This window comes from Hippopotamus amphibius, chromosome 12, assembly GCF_030028045.1.
Source record: "Hippopotamus amphibius kiboko isolate mHipAmp2 chromosome 12, mHipAmp2.hap2, whole genome shotgun sequence".
In the NCBI taxonomy this organism is placed as follows: domain Eukaryota; kingdom Metazoa; phylum Chordata; class Mammalia; order Artiodactyla; family Hippopotamidae; genus Hippopotamus; species Hippopotamus amphibius.
Window position 1 is genome coordinate 81785164 of NC_080197.1, and position 13891 is coordinate 81799054.

The following is a 13891-nucleotide window of genomic DNA, read 5'->3' on the forward strand; positions in this document are numbered from 1 at the left end:
AAGATACGATGTGAACGAGACATGGCCCCTTCTGAACATGGACTGAGGGGGTGACCAGACCAAGGACTCTGAGTTATGAACATGGACTCTGCAAAGGTCTGGTGGTGAGAAAGAGGAGGTTTCTTTCAACTTTCAAAGTGGAGTTGAGGCTGTTCATGTCAGAAGTGGACAGCTGCTCAGGAGTGGAACTGGTCAAGGGTATGAAGATGTTCTTGGGTGATGTGGCCAGTGAGAGTCACAGAGAACCCCAGGACGCCTTAGGACATGGGCTGAGCCATTTGAGCACCAAAAAATATCTACAAAACATTCTGAGCTGGAGAGTCAACTAGATAAGAATTCAGCATTTTTATAACATGACTATATATGGTGCCTTATTTATTCAAGGTTCCATTTCGTCTCTGTAACTTAGTGAGGTCAGTACAGTGGGCATTTACTCATCCTAATTCCCCCACCCCACCCCACCCCCTTTCCTTGATAAAGGAATTGAGGATCAGAGGGTAACTTGTCTTGCGTTAACCAGAAAAAGAACCTCAACACTCTGACCCAGACTAGGGCTCTGTCCACCACCTCAGGACACCTCTTCAGGTCCAGACTTTCCTCTTACAGAACCTTTTTTAAAAAAATTAATTAATTAATTTATTTATTGGCTGTGTTGGGTCTTCATTGCTGCACAGGGGCTTTCTCCAGTTGCTGTGAGCGGGGGCTACTCAGTTGTGGTCCGCAGGCTCCTCATTGCTGTGGCTTCTCTTGCTGCAGAGCTCAGGCTCTAGGCATGTGGGCTCAATAGTTGTGGCTCATGGGCTCTAAAGTGCATGCTCAATAGTTGTGGCACACGGGCTTAGTTGTCTTGGGGCATGTGGGATCCTCTTAGAGCAGGGATCGAACCCGTTTCCCCTGCATTGGCAGGCAGATTCTTAACCACTGCACCACCTAGGAAGCCCTTACAGAATCTTTGAGTGCTGGCCCTGCTGGGATGACCTGTGGGATTAGAAGAAAGGACACCGCTGGATGCCACACAGCATGACCGTTGGGCGCCGAGAGCTTAGTCCTCGATCCATCCCCCTTGCCCTGGGACTCACTGATTCTATCCCTCTGGGAGGGTCCCCCAGACACGGAGTGGTGTGGTAGTTTTGCTGTCAAGTTTATGGGTTAGAATTTTGGCTCTGGTATTTGCTACCTGGTAACCTCGGGCAAGTTTCTTGACCTTTTTGAGCCTCAGTCAAATGGCATACTTAATAAGCACACAGCCTGGCTCCTGGGCTGACGTCAGGAATGGGAGAAGGAGCTCAAAATCCTCCACCGTTTCATCAGAGGCTCCTCCCTGCCCCCTCTCTGCTGAAGGCCCAGCAGAGATTACCCCCTGAACCCAGGGCATCTCGAACACTGGAGACCCTTGTTCTGGGATACCAGAGGCTCACGGCGTGGCCTCAGGGCATCCTGTCCCAGTGAATTGCCTCCTTTAGTGGTGGTGCTTTCCCAGCCTCCACGGACTGACTAATTTAATGCAGACCAAAAATAGCTCCAACGAATGGAACTCAGGTCCCAGGAAGTCCACAGCCAGCCCCGAGCATGGAATTCCAGGGCAGGAAGGGCTTCCCGGGGTCTCGCACTCACCTCTGACTGTGACCCCAAGCAGACACCCCGGGGTGGAAATCTATCAAAACCTTGAGCACATCAAGTTGGTGCTTGCTGTGGACACCTAACTCCCTTGACCTTCCAGCCCAGCTCCCCAAACTGCCTGCAAGAGCTCTCTGGGACAGGACCAGTCGAGTCCCACCAAGTCTCCGCTCGCCTTAAATGCTGATCATCTCAAGCTCTGTGCTTTGCTTGCACAAATCTTATTATTTTTTTTTAAGAACTTTTATTGAGATACAGTTAACATACAATAAACTGCATATATTTAGAGTGTACAATTTGGTATCCCAATCTCCCAAATCCCCAATTCATTCCCCTCCAACAAATCTTATTTTTTAAACTGAGTTCACTTCTCACCTCTAGACCATCTCTGAGGTCTCACAGCCCCTCCTTGGTTCAGGGGAGAGTTGGGGTGGACAGGGCCAGGGGTCCATCTGACACGGTTTGGGGCAGGTACCAGCAGCCAACACGCTCCTAATCTAGGAGGGGAAAGGAAGGCTGATGTCCATGGACACAGGTGCCCTCTTTTTGGTAACCCAGAAAGACACCAGTATTTTCTTAGCCAAACAAGTCCCGGAGGGGAGCCTCAGTGTAGAGGGTGGCAAGATGTGGGGGTGATGACTTGGTGGGGGTGGGGCGGGGAAGGCAGAGGGAGCCCTGAGAGTGCAGGTGAAGTCAAGTTTCCAGGAGGTGAAGTGTTGGTTGGCCTAGGAAACTGAGATCCTACCTCACTTCCTTATTTGACCTCACTGGAGGAGACCTGGGTATTCATTAGGCCAAGGGATCCTGGCCACTCATTCATTCTACAAACATTCAAGACCACCTCACTGGGTTCAGAGTTGGAAACACAGAAATAAAATACGCAGCTCTCTACACTGAAGGAGTTAATCATTCAGCGGGGGAGTCACTGAAGTGAACACGTGGCTCATCTGCTACAATACAGGCAAGTACAGATGCTACAAGAACACAGGCAGGAAGGCACTGAATCTACCCGAGAGGCGGGGAAGGATCCAGGAAAATATTCCCAGAGGAGGTGATAACTGCACTGAACTCTGGGGGTGAGAAGGGGCCCCCAAGAAGAGGGAATAAGCTGCTCAAAGGCCTAAGTTTGGAGAGAGCAAGGTGGGTCAGGAAACAGCCCTGGAGCTGTGGGTGTGAGAGCCAAGGTTGGGAAGGTAGGTGGGGCGGGATCCCGGAGGTGATGGAGGTGAAGGCAGGCCACTTCCGGCAGAGGGGGTGGGCCCCCCAGTGTGGTCAGAGGCCACAGCTTCCATCAAAGCTGCACCTTGTCCCAGAGCCCGGGTTCAGGAGCAGCTAGGCTGTTGTGTGGCAGAGGGCAGAGCTTCTCAGCTTGGACAGTTTAGAGGATCGAGGCTTCTTCCCACACACCGAGCCCACCATGCTGAAGTCAGGATTTTTTTCACTGTTCTTGACAGTGGGTGCCTGCGGGCTAGGGTGGGGCATGCTGATGTGTTGGCGGCTGGACATGGTCACATTCAGTGCAGGAAGGAAGGGGCAGACCTGTTCCACATGAGGTGACCGTGTGGGCTGGGAGGCAGGTGAGGGGCTTGGGAGGAGACGCTGCTGGAGTCCGGGCTTGGGGCTCACCGTGGGTTCTGCCGGGCCTCCTGCGTCTGTGTGGAACCTCCGTGTGACGGCCCCAGGGAATGTCTTACTGCTGCTTCCTATTGCTGAGAATTTAAAATGACTCCCGCACTGCCCCCTGCCCTTGCCTAGGGAAGCCGCCCCATGCACAATATCCTGCTGCCCCCTGTTCGGGCTAGTTCCCTTCTGTTTGTCTGCTGAGGCTGGGGAAGAAGAGGGCACGACCGGGAGTGTCTTTTGCTTTGGATTTATTCTGCTTTGACCTGTTGGGACAGCACCATAGTTCCCCCAAATTCAGGTAGAAAGGGGACAGTTAGGATGAGATTCCTGGTACAGCTTGTCCTGCTGTCGGGGAACTGGTGGTCAGGCTGACTGTCTGTCTCAGGGGCAGGGTCCTCATGAGAACCCCGGAGTGGAGCATGGCTTGGCAGGGCAGCCAGCTGCCATCCTGAGGCCCACAGACAGGCGGCACCACTACAGGCACGTCTGGAGGAGAGGGAGCCCAGGCCCGGGGCAGCGCTCCTGAGGCCACAGCAACCATCCCCCATCTCCTCTACTCCCCTCTCGGTGCTCCTCCTCATCCTCCTCTTTGAATCCCTCTCTTTTCTATCCTCCCCTCGGCCTCTCTCACCACTCCCCACACCCCATTCCCCTTCCTACTCTGCTGCCAGCTCACGGGGCTGGTCTTAGGGATGAAGGAACCTGATAAGCACTAAGTATCACCTGGTGGCTACTCGGTACTCGGTCCCCCAGAACGAGGACCAGCACCTCCGCTGCGCATGGCCCCGAGCGCACCTTCCGCCTGTGGTTTGTGTCATTTGATGAAGGTGCCTTTCACGATGGAAACGGTGCTCTCACGAGTCACCTCAACTTCAATGTGGGACTCGAAAGCCTTTAAAGGGACAAATCTTTTAGGGGAAGACATCGGCCCCTGGAGGAGACCAGGTCCTTGACTGGACACTGAAGCCTGTGGATAGTGGTGGCATTACTGAGCTCCAGAACCTTCTGATGTGGAGACCCTAAGTCTCCTTCCCTCCATCCTCGCCACCCCGCCACCCCTATAGGACCACACTTGCGGCAGGTTGCTGACCTGAACACGCCAGGTGTCATCCTTGCTCCTGGAGTTCCTCCTGTTTGCCCTGACGCTCAGCTCCCCACTCTGCCCCCTTTCCCCATCCCCCCAGCTCAGGGACACCTCTCCTCTCTGCTCCAAACTCCTTCAGAAGTCTGTGCCCTCGTCTGGCACTTTACATCAGATGACGTCGAACCACTGCTCAAAAGTAATGGCTTCTGTTACAACTGGAATGAAATGTAGGCATCTCATCCTTACACAGTTCTGCAGTTGAGACTGGACCTGTCCTCATTCCCTGACTGGTTTCTTTCCACCCTTGCCCTCTCCTGGGCCCTTTCAGCCCCGCTGTTGCTCTCAAACTCAGCAAGTTCATGTCCACCTCGAGGCCCCGCACCTGCTGTTCCCTCTGCTTGGAGGACTCGTCCCCCAGACATCCAGGGCTACCAGAATGTAAATTTATGAGAGCAAAAGCTTTGCTTTTTCTGTCTTCCCCACTGGATTCCAAGTGCCTGGTGCATGGTGGGTGGTGGGTAACAACACCAGATGAAAAGGGAAATAACACGCCGCCCAGCAGGCATCGTCTCCTTGAGTGCCTGCCCTCTTCTGTCGTAGTGTCCTGAGGAGAGAGATCTGGTCTCACAATGTGTATCCTGCCCAGCGTCCAGCCCCTGTCCTCAAGTGGAGGTGCTTTTAGAATGTTTGCTAGCAGAATGGGGAAGAGTCCTTTCCCACCAGGCGGGCTCAGCAGCCTTCCCAGCAGGAAGAGTAACCCTCATCCTCCTGGCTCACCCTGGGCTCGGCCGCCAGCCCAGCCCCTGGAATGCTGCTCCCACAGCAGCAGAGCTCTCCTCCACTTGGATTCCTTTCCTACCACTGCCAGCAATGCTTTCTGAGCAGCTCAGACTCAGAGAAAGGGTGTCTGCCCTTCTAGGACAGCACACACCTAATCTTGGGAGAAAACGGGGCTCTGCTGAGCTAACTGCCTGATTTCAAGGTGAGATGTTCTAGAAAGATTTACTGAGGCCATGACTGTGGCTGCTGTGTTTCAAAGCCCGTGCGGACGTTTAGGTGACAGAGTTAAATATTCCAAACTTACCTCATCCTCCCCCTCTCTCGCTCTCTCCAGGGGGAACATTTGGTTCCTTTTCCCCAGCCCAGTCCCTCTCCATATTTGGGAATCTGGACCAGGCACCAGTGGCACAGCTGTCTCCTCTCAGTGTCTGCTGGGAGCTGTAGTTCCTGATGAGCACGGGCCCACAAGTGGGCTGTCCTTTCTCAGGAGGACGTCTGGACGCAGTGGAAGTTGCCATTAGGGGGCCGGCCTTCAAGGTTCAGGTCTCGGGAGCTGGTTTTCGCTGTGGCTTCGTCTCCCCATCTGTAAACGGGAGTAATTATCTCTCTTTTCCTACCTGCCAGTCTGTTTGTTGGGGTAATTGGCCAGTGCTCAGTGAATGCTTTGAGCTCGTGCCAGCAAGGAGTGCTTCATAAATAAAAACTGTTATCTTTAAGGAGGAAAATATTAGTCTTATTGCCGAAGTGCCTCCACAAACCAACCCTCTGCCTACACGTCAAAAAGATGCTCTTTAATTTCTCGTAGGTGCTTTCCGCCCACCCTGCATTTAAATGGCTTCCCTGCATCTCATTCCATTTTGTTCCATCATCTCTACTTTCATATCCTCAAGAATAAACGCTCTCTCTCTCCTTCCTCTCTGAATGGAGCAGATGAGACAGCTCTGGCCTATGCTGAAAGCACAAGGAAGTCAAGAAGTGATGGGCGGGGCCTGCTCTGCACTCCAGGGCTCATGCCTGGGTGTGGCAAGGAGCTCTGTTTCTGTGCAAGAGGCTGACCTTTGCTCCCTCTGAAGAAGGGACTGAGGTTTCAATGCAGCATGAAGGATTTTTGAAAGATCTTTCTTTTTTTTTGGCTGCACCACAGGCCTTGCAGGATCTTAGTTTCCTGACTACTGCAGAGTCCTAACCACTGGACCTCCAGGGAATTCCCTGAGAAAACTTAGTAAGAACTCCCTCCTCCGGAGATTTGAGGGAAGAGTTCTGCCACCCAGCACCTTCAGTTAGAAGAAGGGGACTGTTCCCGTGCAGTGGAAGCAGCAGCTTAGAAGCAAGTGGTTCTGGGACCTGAGGCGAGTTGCGCACCTCTGGCCTTGGCTTCCTCCTCTGTGAAGTGGAGGCGACACACAGGTCTGAGTTTTGTCAAGGGCTGCCTGAGGGGATGCTCAGGTCAGCCACGTCTGGAGAGAACGCTGCCAGGGTCCACTGTGGACATGGGATCCATCTACCCCACTTCCCTGACCCTCAAGCACACTCTCTCTAGGGTGGGGATCCCGAGACCACGTGAGGCCCTCGCACACAGCCTGGCGCTGCCGCTTCTCAATAACTCCTCAACTTGCGTACATGGGGTCATGACTCAACGCACTGTCATCGCACTGTGATTACCTGTCTCACTTTTGATCATCTCATCTTGTGCTAATCAATGAACATCATGCAGAGGTGCTCTCTAAGCTGTAAAGTACTACACTTTACAACCTAATGACGAGGAGTGATTAGAACTGAGCACACAGAGAAGGGTGATGGACCCCCCCCGGAGGTCTCCTCCCAGGCCCAGGGTTTCCCGGGATCAAGGAGGTACAATTGCTTTTCACTACCAAGAACTGCAAGCATGTAAACGGTCATCAGTAACAGCAGGATTATTCATTTCTTGGTTTAGATGTGAGCAGTACCAGTGTCCACCTGAGGAGTGAAAAGGACTCCTGTGCACACTGGGCCCAGGACACAGGGCAGCATGATCACGTCTACCCACACGTGCACATTGTGTGAGTTTATGGGTGGCCATCGAAGGGTTAAAGTCGGTGGGATTTCAGGTGATTCCTGTACTTTTGGGTCTTGTTTGGATTATTTTTACTTCAGGTATGTATCCTTTCAACAAAAACAGTTGGAAGAGCAGATACTGAACAATCAGATCAGAGGTTGTAAAATGTGAGGAGGATACTTTCACCCCAGAGAACGTTTTCTTAGGTGTGGAAAATGGAGTCATCTGTGGAAATCATGCCAAAGGCCTGTGAAGAGAAGTCAGAGGGGGAGGGAGTCCCTCCAGGACGGCCCCAGAAAGACAGGCAGGGACGCTTCCTTGTCTGTTTCCTTGCCAGGTGGTACCCATACAGTGGCTTCACCACCGCGGGGTATGCTGAGGCTCCTGTTTTCCACCTCTGCTCTCTGTGGCCCCCAGGACATGGGAACGCCCCCCTCCTTCCTGCGACCCAGGGAACCGCCTTTTGTCACGAGAGGTCAGGGGAAGGGTGGGGTGAGCCTACCTGTAGTCCACCCCCAATGTCCCACCACATTTCAGAACCAGACACACAAGAAACAAACTCACGTCCTAGCGGGACACAAAACAGGAGGCATGGTGACGGCACACCTCCCCAGTCACCACCCTCTTCCCAGAGGACGCCGAAGGTCCGTCCACGCAGGCCCGGGGCAGCCCATCGCCGGGGAGAGCAGGAGGCCGGGGCGGGTGGGGGGCAGGCTCCCCCCATGGCCACAGACACTGAGACCGTCCCCAGAAAGACCTCGCACGCAAGCCCATGTTAACGTGGAGCCAGAGAGAGGGCTGCCACGTTGGGCCCTGTGGTGGTGCAACCTCACAACCCAGACTTGTGGACGGACACCTCCTGGGGCTTCGCCAGGTGACCCCCCCCCGCCCGGAAGGGTGATCTTTCCTGTGTAGACTGACGTGCAGGGAAAGACACGTTTACAAAACCAACAAACTGGAGCTTGGCCAAGTAGTCCTGAACAATTTTTGAAATGAACTGAACTGTCATGGGTTAAAAAATATGCTCAGACACCAGTTTTCCTCACTTTACCAGCTCGTAAGCGTTCCACCTGGTGACGTTCTGAACCTGCCCCAGAACCAGATGCTGGGTGGGGTCAGGTTATCTGTGGAGCAGGGTGCTAGGCTCAGGGTGAGGATATGGAGATGCCCGCGAGGTCACAGTCTGAGAAACGTAATTAAAACAAATGCAAAGGCAAACTGGAATTCCTTTTGTTTATCTTATAGTTTTTATTTCTTTTAGGCCCTGGACCCATGTGACAGTATACGGCACACGTTTGTTTTATCTGCTGAGTAAGAAATCCAATTTTCAGACTGACTGGAGCTGCCAGGGTTGGGAGGCCACCCTTCTGCTTCTTGGAGGTTCTCACCACCCCTCTCCTTTCCACTGCTCTCACCTGGGTCAGGTGTGAAATGAAGATTTCTGAAAATCCTCCCAACATTTCTCCTCCTCCCCCACTGCCCAAATACCTTTGTCAGGGCTTGCTGACCCAAAATTCCATTTAGGGAGATAACCAGGAAATCACTTGGGACATGAAGATTCTGAAAGTGGTTCCTAGGCTTTTAAATACAAACGACCACTTTTAATTGCTCCTACATCGACCCTGTTTTGGAATATTTCTCTAGTAAATAAAATCTGTCGATCAGTAACAATTGTAGCATCACCTCTGGTAAACATACAATTTCATGAAATATTAAAACTATGTTGAGGGCCCCTCCCGAGGGCCCACGGGGGGAAACGACAGGTTTTGGGAACCAGAGCTGCTCTGGGAGGGGGCAGGGAGGGAGCCCTGGGGTTGGGGAGTGCTCTTCTCAGACAGGACCTGGGCAAGAACAGCAGCCCCAGATGCTGCGACCCACCCCAGAGCATGGGGATCTCTGGGCTGGTAAGGACACATTTTAAGCCAAGCTGAGGTCCTCTCTGGGGCCGCATGGGGTGGGGCAGGGATGCTGCATCCTTCAGCGGGCCCCTCCCGGGCCTCAGTTTGGCTGCAGAATAAGGCTCCTTCCAACCCTGAAATTCTATCACTCAGGGTGACAGAGTTTATTCAATTATTTCCTAGGAAACAAGGAAGAGGGCACTAGAAGGAACATTGCAAATCACTCACAGGCAAGAAGGCAGGCTGGGATACCAGTATCTGGAAACACTGCCACATGTCTCTATTTTTTGGGGGGCTGCATTAGGGCATGTATCTCCTCAGCTTCCAACCTTTCACACAGTTCACCAGTGAAGGTACCTGGAAGTCAAGATCAAATGATGCAGAGCAGCTCAGGGGAGGCAGGGTTCTTGGAGTAGTACAAGCCTACCACGTTGCACCACAGTAGTAGATGCACAGGGATCCTGAGGTGAGAGGTCCCTGTTCCCGTCCTCAGGAAGGGCACCGTCAAGGAGGGGAATGACACAAATAACTATAAGAAAATGTGGACATTGGGAAGGACCCACAAGAGAGGCATGAGAACAAGCAAAGCACAGTGGGGAATCTGAAGGGAGGAGTGATTAGCTTGACTTGAGTGGGACCATGAAAGACTCAGGAGGACCCAGCATCTTTCCACCTTCCATGACAGAACAGGGCTGACTAGTTCCCAGCGAGCATCTGTTACTTGCTTCACGTCAGGCCTGGTCTGACATCGTGAAGATTTGTTCAGGTGAACCCCCTGGCTCCTGGGGTGGGTGAGAACACGTGGAAATTGGATGGCAGGTCTGGGTGGGGGCTCCCGGTCACCTTGAGGGCAGATGAGGAGGAACTCTTGCCAGGCCTCTGAAGATTGCCCGTGGCATGGACTTTGGTGAGGATTCTCCAGCAATCGTTGCATCTTTGCCGCTGAAACCATGAGTTCTGAACACAGACAGGTTCTGAGGTTTAGTCTCCAATACAGCAATAGTAATAATATACCTGTGTTGCCTTGCTCACAGTTTTGCTGTCCAGCTCAAACAGGATAAGTGACAGCACCTTGTACAGCTAGGATTATGAATAAGCTGAGAAGAAAGACTCGAGCCAAACTGCCTTACTGAAGTCCCAGCCCTGCTCTGCACTCCTGTGTGACAGCCCTGCTGCCTCGGCTTCTGCACCAACGGCATGGGGGCGACAGCAGGACTCCTGTCCCAGGGTTGCTGGTGATTAAGAGTTGGATGTAGGGACTTCCCTGATGGCACAGTGGTTAAGAATCTGCCTGCCAGTGCAGGGGACATAGGTTCGAGCCCTGGTTTGGGACCCACATGCAGTGGAGCAACTAAGCCCGTGTGCCACAACTAGTGAGACTGCATGCCACAACTACTGAAGCCCAAGCGCCTAAAGCCCATGCTCCGCAACAAGAGAAGCTACAGCAATGAGAAGCCTGTGCACCGCAACGAAGAGTAGCCCCTGCTCACAACTAGAGAAAGCCTGGGTGCAGCAATGAAGACCCAACGCAGCCAATAAATTAAAAAAAAAAAAAAAAAAAAAAGAGTTGGATGTAAAGCACTCAGAGCAGCACCCAGTGCACAGCTGATGCAGAAGCATGTAAACCAAGCCATCGTTACCATGCTGTAAAGTTCTGCACAGGATGGTGATGATGACATGCCTCAGACACCAAAGCAGAGTGAGAGCTCTGCTGTGTCTATATGGAGAGGAGGAGACAGGAAGCAGAGTTCTGCCCTGAACTCCAAGTCCAAGCTTTAAAAAAAAGAGCCATAAAAATGCCATCTAACTGACGAAGGTCTGGAGCCCTTGACCACCCTGGAAAAACATCATCCACCCTGCCAATATTTATCTCTTCAGCTTGCTTCTGGCCAAAGTCCACACCAGGCATGATCCTACTGCTTGCAGGGCTTTACCACTAATGTGCCTGTACTGAGGGGCTCTGGCTAGATGAGACGTGCCCAGGGGGGCAGCTACGGATGCTGCCTATCAACACAAAATGCAGAGCCAGCTTGGAAAGGGCAGACTCTAGGTGTGGGTGTCTGACCTTTGTAAGGTCAAGCATCAGATTCCGGGTCAGAAAGTAAGATCACAGGACTCTGAGGCAGAAGTGGATTCTTTCTTCTCCTTACCCACCCCCGCAGTGTATCACTTTTCCTTATATCAGCCTGAACTATTCCAGTGATTTAAAGCATTCTAGGGACCTCTGTGGTGGTTCAGCAGCTAAGACTCTATGCTCCCAATGCAGGGGGCCTGGATTTGATCCCTGGTCAGGAAACTAGATTTCACATGCCACAATTAAGAGTTCACATGCTGCAACTAAAGATCCCACATGCCGCAAAGAAGATCCTGCATGCTGTAAGACCCGATGCAGCCAAATAAGTAAATATTAAAAAGAAAAAAGAAAAAGAAAAAGCATTCTAGGCGCTGTCACATGACCTCTTCTGATCCTCACAACTATCCCACATGGCAGGTGTTGGTGTCAATGTCCTCAGATGAGAAAACTGAGGCTCAGAGGACTCTCCTGACTTTGCAGAGGCCCCCGGGATTCTAAAGGGCGTAGCCCATCTCTCAGACCAGAGATCTTTCTGCTATGGAAACACGGACTCATCACCTGCTCAAAGCAGGTGAGCAAATTCACATCCTCAGGACCCTGCTCAGGCAAGATAGACTGAGCACTCGACAAACAGAAGGGAGGGTGGCAGGTCCCAGAGCTTGGGTGGGCTGGGGGATGGCTATTGCCTGGGTTTTGTGTCTCATTTACTCTACTAGTTTTCCCAAAATGAAAGGATTCCAACAAAACATATACTGACATGGGTCAGGTGTTACAGATCTGAGAGAACTGCCTTGTTTCCACTCATTTTATCCCAGCGGGAGGCTAGGTGGTTTCAAAGCTCAAGTCATGAGCCTGAGTCGTTAATACACCTGTTCACTCTCCCTCAGGTGGAATAAATTATGATTCCCATTTCTTAGCTTGAGAAGTTCAGGGTATATTCAGACAGGGGACAGCGGAGTGTCACAGCGCTGGCATTCAGGAATCAGTTGGGGGGCATAGCAGTGCTAAGATTATGTGGTGACAGACAGACCACTATGTAGCCCTGCATACTCAAAGATTGGATGAAACACAGAAATAGAACACAATCCTATTTTTACATGACTTTGCAACTTCCCACTTCTTTAAATATCCTGACCTCATTCTGGCAGCCACAACACTACACCTGCAGGTGGGTCAGCTTCTTTTAAGGCTGTGCTGCCATCTCCTGGAAAGGCCCTGGCATTGCAAGAACCTTCTCCGTAAGGCTGAAGGAAGGGGCCTTCTTCAGGCAGGCAGGAGCTTGGAGGTGGCACTCCCTGAGGCCAAGGCAGGGTTGTGCCAGTCTCAACTTGCCCAGGCCTGGCACACCCGTTTTCTGATGCTACTACTGCTTCCCTGATTTTTCAGGGGAGATTTCTAAAACCAGCTCTGAGAAACAGGTTTTTTTGTTGGTTTGCAGTCCAATAACTTTATTATTACTAAGGATCTTCATTATTTGCTGTCATTCTTGAGGCAGAACGGATAAAACAGGTTGGTAACTTCCGCCTTGAACTGATCCACAGTTTCCAGAGGTGTGCTTGCCTCTGGAGTTTGCTGTGTGGGAATGAATACTGCCTGGAGGTGAAGAGGGATTTAGAGCGGGCACTGAATGTATGTTGGTCCCAAGGGCAGTGACCCCACCAACAGAGGCCAGTCCTGAGCACGAGGGCAACATTTTCTCTCTGCTCTGCTCCAACCCTGGATTTACGGTTAGAAAACAAAGTTAGGTGTCCTCACTGTCGTCACTCCCAAGCTCTGTTCATCTTATTTCTCCTTAGCATTTATCACCATCTGACATACTACTGCATGTATTGTACTTGCTTATTTTTAAGCAAGTTATCTTTAAGTTTCCTTTCACTGTATGGAAGCTCCACAGAGGCAGGTATCTTTGTCTCCTTTGTTCAGGTGGGATCCTCAGTGTTCAGAACGAGGCCCGGCACTTAGGAGGTGTCAGGTATTTGCGGAATAAGTAAGATCCTGCCTTTATCACCTTCTGTGGTTCTGGCTCCACGCTTTTCATTCGCAGAGTCTGATGGACTGAAGGCTTCTGCTTCGGCTTTCTGGGAGGACTTTCTGCAGAGAGCTGAGGGCCGAGGCTGGTGACCAGGGAAGGGGACGCTGAGGCGGGCGGGTGCTGACCCTGCGCCTGGCCTGTCTCACCTGATCACAAGGGGAGCCGCTTGGAGAGACTTCAAAGGTAGGAACCGGGAGGAACCGAGCTGAGGGCTGAGTACAAACGTGGGAGGCCCCGAAGAGCTCGAGTGAAGCGCGGAATGTAACAATAAGGGTAACCTATGGGTCTGTGTAAAACCACTGAATAATTACTACCACAGCCCTAACGCATACAATACTTACTCTGTATTAACTGCAGGCGGCATTACACACCGTACGGCTGTCTTTCACGCGCTCTCTGTTTGGCATGAGGCACGGAGACTCAGTGAGGACTGACCGGGAGCTGGGAGAGGGCCCGGCGGCAGGCGGCACAGAGGCGCCTTTTCCTGCCCTCCGTCCGTGCTGCATCCCCCCCCCCCACCCCCACCCCCACCCCCGAAGCTTGGGGCCACAGGTGCTAGAGCCCCGCGACTCCTCCCGCACCCGGTTGGGCCTCGCCTCCGACAACCCGCAGCTTCTGTCGGCAGGCTTCCTCCGGCTGCGACGGCTCCAGGGGCGCGGCATGCCGGGGCTTGTAGTTAGAAGTTCCTAGCTCCGCCGGGAGGGCGGCCGCGCCAGGAGCGGGACTACAACTCCCAGAGTGCCCCGCG

General features: G+C 52.5%; 1 long non-coding RNA gene across 1 annotated transcript; it reads right to left on the reverse strand.

Moving 5' to 3' along the window:
• Positions 1-1981: 1981 nt before the first annotated feature.
• On the reverse strand, positions 1982-13652 carry LOC130833170 (uncharacterized). The gene is made up of 3 exons (XR_009048432.1): positions 13485-13652; positions 5409-5687; positions 1982-4928 (listed from the first exon to the last, which is right to left on the reverse strand). It is a non-coding gene; the product is annotated as an uncharacterized LOC130833170 (long non-coding RNA).
• Positions 13653-13891: the final 239 nt, after the last annotated feature.